We start from the raw sequence: 8,710 nt of genomic DNA, 5'->3' as shown, positions 1-8,710 counted from the left end.
GGGATACTAGCAGGATACAGTGAAGCAAACTTTGAGACCAACTCTTAATTCTCTCAAGACTCAAGAGTTGGTTCAAGTTCGTGGAAGAGCTTGTCATGTCTATAGTTGTATTATCGTCTTGAGATAGAGTGAGCAAACTTGGTCGAGTGATGTATATATTTTGGATATACTAAGATTTGTATTCTTTGGTTATACATCATAAAAATTTCAGCTAGTGGGTTTATTTAAACCGGTCATATTCAAGAAGCATCTCTTAGCACAATGTCTTGAGTGATTCAGTATTGCACTCAAATCTGATGAATGCTAACATTGCAAGACCAATATTTAGCCTTGTTCTAAAACTTGGCCGAGTTACCGATTACTCATCCGATTAAAAGTTAATCGGAAGGCCACCGTGGCGAAATGGATGTGATCGGTGTGTCTAGGCGCTGAGTCGTATAATGAACGCGTTATCTGAAGAAATAGAGAAATCGCCGATTAATTTTGGAAAACCAATTTGTGCAAATCTGAAAAAGTTTGAAAATATCAAAGCTTTTAGTTAAAAATCAGATTATAACTTGATCTTCTATATGAAGTTGAATCCCACAAGAATAACTTTTTAAAATGGTGAAGTCGCAGAAAACTTGAAGACGACTGCGTATTAGGTCTGGAAAATCGAAGGCTGAAGACGAGGGTGTATTGGTCATTTTAACATTCATTAAAGCTAAAAAATAATTATATGTCAAAAGTGCACTTGCCCACAATCGAACCTTTGACATGAAAGAGTTTAGGGGGAACACAAACCACTAGACAAAGCTAATACGCTTTGTAGTCCATGCAAATTTACATTATATATACGTGTTTACTGTGATTTGCATAGAGAAAGGTTGATATCTTTATATTTAAAGTTGGGTTTACTCTCTCCTTAGAGAGACACCTCAGCAGACAGGTCACAAATTCAAAAATGCATGTGTTGACAGGTGTTCTTTTTATTGAACGCTCCGTTTCATTAATCGAAGTGTGCATAAGATGTGGGCCTGCGTTTTGTATGTGGGCTGTATGTCTTGCTCGACAGCCAGAAACTCTAAGCCTCTCAACCATCAGATTTTAGGGTTCATCCCACTTTTTGTTTTCCGCCATTGAAGAGATTGAATCGCCGACTAACAACTATTGTTCTCTCAACCATCAATGAAGATCGAGTGTTTCACGGGCTACGATTGATTCAATACAAGAGCAGATAGAATCCATTGTCACTGTTTTGTCGATTCGAGTGCTTCAACCCGGGAAGGAATTCCGGTGCCGTTACGATACTCGACTCGATTCATGCTCTCATTCAATGAATCCCCTCATTAGTTCAATTGTGTGAAGCTGGTACTATAAATATCTGTGTTTTCTTTCTGAAAAAATATCAGATCATTCCTTTTAATCACTTTGGTTTTGATTCTCTCAGTAACTAGAATGTCAAACTCCAGTCTGCTACTCGGTGATTTGAAGGCCGGCGGCGCTACTTTGGTTTCTCTCACTTTCACTTCATCAGTCTGAAACTCTAGAAGACATACCTAAGTGAAAGCAAGACAAATCAGGTCTGAAATCTTTCTTCCTCCTCTCTTTCATAGTTCTATTTCTTGAAACTATAATATCTTTGCTACTGAGCTGGGAAGCTGTGTGCTATTTTTAAAAGAATCATTTTGAATAAAGCCTAAACCTTTGCTTTTACTATCGAATCACTTGATGAATGTTGTTGTTGTTATTGCAGTTATTTTGTCGAATACAAAGAAGAAAAGAAGGGAGGGGGCACAAGACGACTATTGTTAATGGCATCAGAGAGACTTCCAAAGAATATAACTCTGTCCATGTTTTCTCTTTTAAAAACATGAAAAATATCAAATTCAAGGAGTTCATACAACAGTTTAGACACCATGGAAGGTGAATTTTTTTGTTTTTTTTTGTAATTATGAATAGTTGGGTGTTGCTTGATTGTAAGTCACATTCAGTCTTGATTTGAATTTTGGTTCAGGTTCTTCCTCGGCTAGAATAAAGTGATGCAGTTTGCTCTCTGCAGTTCTACTTCTGATGAAGTCCATCATGCCATCTTTAAAGCCTCCAAAGTTGTGTAATCTGCTTCTTATAATGGTTGTTTTATATTACTTGGTCTTTTTTCGCCAGTTGTTGTTTTACATATGTTTTGGAATTTTATTTCAGCTGCTTCATGGTGATGATGAACTGCTTATTACAGATATGCCAAAGGAAGATGTTGAAAGGTATCATCTCTATCTCGAAGACCTCTTTTTCTCATCTTGCTTTGGTGAAGACAGCAGTGAAAGGCTTAAACTGTATCCATCTCTCTCCTGCCTTTCATGTATCACTGTTGTAACTGTTTCTAAATGCTTCTGATCTGGTTATCATTGCAGCTTATTTGGCGCTTATGAAGATTCTGACTTTACAAGGACTGGCAGTAGAAACGGTTTGTGACTAAAATTATTGCCAGCTTGATAAACATACAAGCTTGATTGAGTTAATCTTCATTACTGATCAACACTGTTTTGGTACTATTGACTGATCAGGTTGAACTGAAGGGAGGTCTTCTAGAGTGGTTCACACATGAGATGGAACCGTTTTTAAGGAAGCAAGGTATGCATGTTCGGTTCAACAAAAGGTGTATCTTGCCACTTTTAGCTCCCTTCTTTCACAAGTTAATTTCTTTTCTTGATTTATTATGTAGGTACAACCTGATATTGATCATGTTATAACCAGATGTATCCCAGCCAAAAATACGTTTGCGACCACGGTTAGCAATATTGATCAAGACCTTGCTCAAGAAAAATGTGTACCAAGAGCAAGGTGATATAATTTATATATATATATAAAGTAATGTTATTAAGAACATATAATTTTTAAGTGAAAACATAGGTCTGAGATGAATTATGAAACATGATTAGCAGGAAAGTTGGAAACAGAGACAATTCCTGATAAGGCATGCAATGGCACCTCGATATTAGACAGTTCGGAGGAATCGAAGATGGGTTTGGATGTGAGAATGTGTAATGGTAATGGGTTTCAAGGGGTTTCAGTTGGATTGGCAGGCAGTATGATTTATGCTCCTACAATCAAGAAGGATTATTTTGGGAGGAGTAAGTATGAGAAACAATGGGAAGTCAGGGAACTTCAAATCTTTTACATATTTGTTTATGTTGTTGTACTTCCTTAAAATTTGCACCATCTCAGGCATTTTAAAGTTAAAGAATTATAAATGCATTTTAAAGTGAAAGAATTATAAATCCTGCTACAGCATCCCTATCCTTGCCCTAACTAGCATCATAACTATATATTAAGAAATAAGCAAAATATGGTTTTATAGCATCTGCATATTAACGAAATTAACATGATACTCAAAATTAAAACTTTACGAGAACTAAACACACAAAACATCATGCTTCGTCAACTGTTAATACTTTATATTTATGCAGAAAAACTTTTGATTAAAATATGCAGAAAAAGGTTTGTGTCTTATTCTACTTACTCTAATTGTAAAATTTAAAAATATATGTGCCTTATTGGTATAATTAAACTAAAATAAACATTGAGAAAAAGTAAATAATTATATATTTAAAATTTTATTATAATGAGACAAGTTGTGTGTTACAAAAAAATAAAAAATATTAGACAAGTTTATAATTATAAAATGAAGAATAAAATACATAGATAATATTGCTTTAAAATAATTATGAACCTTAATTTTATTTTAAGTAAAAACTAAAATAAAATTTAAGATAAATTTGTACTATTAATTTTACTCGCCCGCCCGCCCGTAGGGCGGGTTTACCCTAGTTATTAGCATATAGATGTTGTAAGCATTCTATTAATTTTGGTATAAGTGATGTATCTTTAATAAATATTTATTATATAAAATTTTGTATTATATGTTTAAAATGTGATATTTTACATATTAAAGTACAAAAAATTTCGCCCCGCGTACTCCTCGATTTTTTCCCGTTTTTCCTATAAATCGTTAGGCCCGTTGTGCTGCACGCGTAGAGCCTAACGAGTTTCCGAACAAGGATATTTAGTGAGTTGTAAGTGAATTAAAAAGCAGTGTACTAAAGGAGAAAAAACAAAACAAAAAAGCTCCAATATATAGAATACTTTTGTAAGTATCAAACAAAGCAATTGTCAAGACTCACCAAATCGCTACTAATAAACGTATAAGAAGAGCAGAAGATATAAGCCTCCACAAAAAGACACTAAATAACAGTATTTGTATATGATATGGCAACACATGAAACAAAAGCCAATCTTCCATTATCACATATAAGAATCAAGTTTCCTGGGATGGAGTAGCTGCTGCTGTTGATGACCTTGATGACTTCAACAATGGTTGTAGAGCTTTTACCACAATGCTCATGTTCGGCCTAAACTCTGATTCGTATTGCACACACAACGCCGCAACAGCCGCGAGCTGAAAGAGAAGAAAAAAGAAGAAGAAAACATTGCATGATTAGCTTCAAAAGTGGTTTCACATGTTAAAAGATGAAACCATAAAAAGGGAGCAACGCTTTTTTTAACCTTTGCAACTGCTTTAGGAGGATAATCTCCATTGAGTTTTGGATCAACACATTGCTTCACTTTGTCTTCACTCAGCCTTGGAGCGGCCTGAAGTTATATGTCAGAGAACTTTAGTGCCAAGAACAATAACATCCAAGAATAAAAATATGTTCTTGTCGCTTACCCAAGTGACAAGACTTTGCTGACCACGTGGCATAGTATGATCAACAGGCTTTCTACCAGTCAAGAGCTCCAAAAGCACTACACCAAAACTATAAACATCACTCTTCTGTGTCAGTGAACCAGTCATGGCATACCTGCAACACCAAAAAAACTGTAAAAGTTAACAATCTTTTACTTCTTCAAGATTAGTGTGATGAATTGTTTCAGAAGCATTCATTACTCTGGCGCGTGGTAACCAAAAGTTCCCAAAACTCTAGTAGAATGAAGGCGAGCAGCCATATCAGGAGACTGATTAGACAGATTAAAATCAGCAATCTTGGCTTTAAAATCTTCAAACAGAAGCACATTGCTAGACCGAACATCCCTGTGTATAACCGCAGGTTGAACTTTCTCATGTAAATACTCAAGTCCTCTAGCTGCCTCAACCGCTATTCTAACCCGTTGGGTCCAATCAAGCGTGGGACCTGGCTGCGCTCCTTGGACTCCTTTCCTCCCGTGCAAGATGTCATGTAAAGACCCCATCGTGGCAAACTCGTACGCAAGTATACGGAGGTTCCCTTCAACGCAGTAGCCAAAGAGCTGAACAAAGTTCTCATGCTGCAGCTTTGAAACCCTTGAGACCTGAGTCAAGAACTCGAAGTTCGATTCAGGCTCAGCTGAGTTGTCAAGCTTCTTGACCGCCACAGCTCTCCCATCTTTCAAAGTTGCGTAGTAAGCTCTTCCGTATGATCCTTCACCGATCAATGCCTTTGATCCAAAGTTATCAGTCTTTTCTTTCAGCTCATCCAACGACAGTGCAGGGACGTCGATAGCTGGAGGCACGTTTAGAGCATCAGGCCTCACAGACACTTCTGGGTTTCTATTGTGCCCTTCAAGAACAAGAAACACGAAAAAAATATTAATAATGCCACATACTGGCACCAAAAGAATCACAACTAGTACCGTTATGGTGCTTAGGACTTCTCCGGTGATCATTTTCAGTAGTATGGTAAGGCTCTTCTACGTTGCAAGCGCAGCACAACCACCTGCGCATCTTTTCTCTCTTGCCTATGTAAAAGATCGTCTACAGCTCTTGGTTTATCCAGCCGAACAAAGTAGCCTGGTGATCGATCGTTCGCCTGCAAATGAATCAATCATCATCATTTCTCATATCTACACAATCAATACAGAGACAAAGCAAGGTTCTTTAGGCCAACAGAGAGACTGATATTCCAAGTATGAGCATTTGATTCGAGATTCAGGCTAAAAGTTAAGACCTTTGCACAAACCCACGAGCTGCTTAAACGTGAGGTTCAAGATCAAAGCTTTTTGGATGTAAATCTTACCGTCTGACCACGGCAGTGATGATAGTCAGGATCCGTAGGATACATACCCAAAACCCCAGATAGAGATGGATTGAACAAAGTTAAGAACTGTGGCAGAGAAAGGAGAAGGAAGCGACGAAAGGACCCAAAGAACTCAACAAAGAGCAAAAGATTTAAAAAAAAAGAAGGAAAAACAGATATAAAGAGAAGAAAACAGCTAAGAGAATGTGTCAAAAGTAAAGAGAGGCAGAGAGACATGATTTAAAAAAAACAGACACTTGTGACCAATAAAACAAAACAAAGAAACTACATTTACAAGATTATAAGAATGAAAGAGGAGAGTATACCTTTAAAAGTCTATCTCTGTGTTTTGCTGTTCTGTTTTGTTTTGTTATGTTAGTTGGACAGATTAGAGAGAAGGGAGATAGACGTGGGGAACTGAAATTCTTGGGACAGAGAGATATATAGTGGAGGAGACAGAGAGAAGAAGCAAACGCGCTTAAGGAAAAAATCTTGGACAAATGATATTTTAATACCTTCTTCTGATTCTGTTGCTTTGTTTTCTTGTCAACATCGTTTTCGATGGTTCGTTCGTCCGGAATAAACATTCTAGTATAGTCTTTTACGTATTTGACCTAATCAGGTCTGTTTTGTCGGCGTTGTTTCGACCTTTGATTTGAAGAAAAGTTTTTACAGTTTTTTTTCTTTTGAACTGAAAGTTTATACAGTTTGGATCACTTTAGTAAAGGGTAATACTGTATATTGACTGATTTAATATTATTTTAGAAAGAAAAAATGTGGAAAACATTATTGTCAAGTTCTTAAAGTAGTCCAAAAACAACAACTGAATAAAATATCAAAATGTGAATCAGTTTTTCTTTGGTTTGGTAAAGGGGAAAATGTTGAAGATGTTTGTTTAACTTTTTAGTTAAAATATACTAATATATTACATAAATCAAATGTTCTACATTCATCTGTAAGAAAATTACATTTAAAGCTATGATTGTCTCTCTAACTACCAGCAATTGTTAACATCTTCAATGGAAAAGAAATGTTGTGGGCCAAGTGGTATCACCATTTTCTCATTTCTTTTAGTTGATGTGGAGAGGACTTTTCTCGGTGAGTCTTCTTGTTGACACACTCTTCTTCTTCTTGACAATGTAATGAGATTTTGGAGTTTAGAAATGTAAATACTTATACTTGCATGACATTCTTGTTGCTGCTGTGGTCAAAGTAATATGTTGTTCTTCCTGGTTACTAAAACAAAAACTTTACGTTCATGTCCAGTGGCAGATGTAGTTCTTTAGCAAGGGGTCACTTGACCCATGTGGTTTTCTAGAAAAAAAAAATTGTTTAGATTTTGAAGAAAAAGAACTGAAAAAAACTCAACTTCTTAACCCATGTAATGTATGCTTATACGTAAATTGACCCTTGTAATTGATTCAGCTGGCTCTGCTACTGTTCATGTGGCTCTGCTACTGTTCATGTTCTGTAGTGGGATTTAAACCACTTCAATTTGCTTTTACAGTGGTGAAAGTGAATCAATACACATCTACCGGTTCCGACTCCTGAACACGTTTTGATGAAACATTCGATTTGGCTACTATATTTAAAGAATTATAATCATGTCTTGTAAAGATAGATTTTTTTATATTGCCATATCTATATATATATATATTTAAAAAATATATTAAATATTTATTATAAATACATTGATTTTACAGTTATAAACATTTTAACTAATAGTAATACAACAAACACAATTCCTTTTTTGGTAAAGTTTTATTATTAGTTAATAAAAAGTTCATAGAAAACTTAGAAGATCTAGTTTTGTGAAATAATTTTTTTCTAAAACTTTTATCATAACATAACGGAGGAATGGAGTATTATTCATATATCGCATGATCCTCAAATAATCAAACCTTTATTAAGATTAATTTAAAAGTATTTATGGTATTCTAAATTTCAACTACGAATATGATGCTATTGGACTGATGAGCGATCTCTTATTACATCACAAGCTCATGGACCAAAACAGTCGAAAGCAAACACAACCTAAGACAAATGATTGTCTGATCAGTTACATAATTCTATAATATATACCCAGTTTGGTCCACTAAATTCATAAAAATTCTTGTTTCATTATTCATAAAAACAAATTTTGTTCATAAGTCAATCATCTACAAGTCAATCATCGATATGTAACTGTGAATCAGAACTAATCATCAATTTATCATCGATAGGTAACTGTTAATTTAAAAATTAATCATCATTTTAGTAAGACTGTGAATCGAGAGTTCATTTAGATAAACGACAACGAGATACAACGAAACTATAATGGATGATGGTGATTCTGATAATGGGGGAACTGCTGACGACGGACTTACGATGACGGATATGACGCCGTGGGGATCAATGGACAAGAAGTACAGAGGTGAGGACGCTGGCTGCCAGAAGTATGTGGTCTCAAAATTCCACGACTTCAAAATGGTGGATTCAAAACCCATCATGGATCAGGTGGAAGCGCTTCAGCTCATTTGCCATGAAATCGCTGCTGAAGGAATGTCCATCTGCGAGACATTCACAACTCTCAGCTTCATTGAAAAACTTCCTCCAAGCTATGCGGATTTCAAGAACTACTTGAAGCACAAGAAGAAGAAGATGGGGCTCGAGGAGCTCATCATGAGGCTTCAGATGGAATC

At 35.8% G+C, this 8,710-nt stretch overlaps 2 pseudogenes; one reads left to right on the top strand and one right to left on the bottom strand.

Moving 5' to 3' along the window:
• Positions 1 to 1,710: 1,710 nt before the first annotated feature.
• LOC106297753 lies at positions 1,711 to 2,949 on the top strand (annotated as a pseudogene).
• A 1,140-nt stretch (positions 2,950 to 4,089) lies between these two features.
• LOC106296728 lies at positions 4,090 to 6,300 on the bottom strand (annotated as a pseudogene).
• Between the last annotated feature and the right edge of the window lie 2,410 nt (positions 6,301 to 8,710).

Source organism: Brassica oleracea, chromosome C6 (genome assembly GCF_000695525.1).
Source record: "Brassica oleracea var. oleracea cultivar TO1000 chromosome C6, BOL, whole genome shotgun sequence".
In the NCBI taxonomy this organism is placed as follows: Eukaryota; Viridiplantae; Streptophyta; class Magnoliopsida; order Brassicales; family Brassicaceae; genus Brassica; species Brassica oleracea.
Note: the sequence above shows the minus strand (reverse complement) of the source record. Positions and strands in the feature narration are given on the sequence as shown.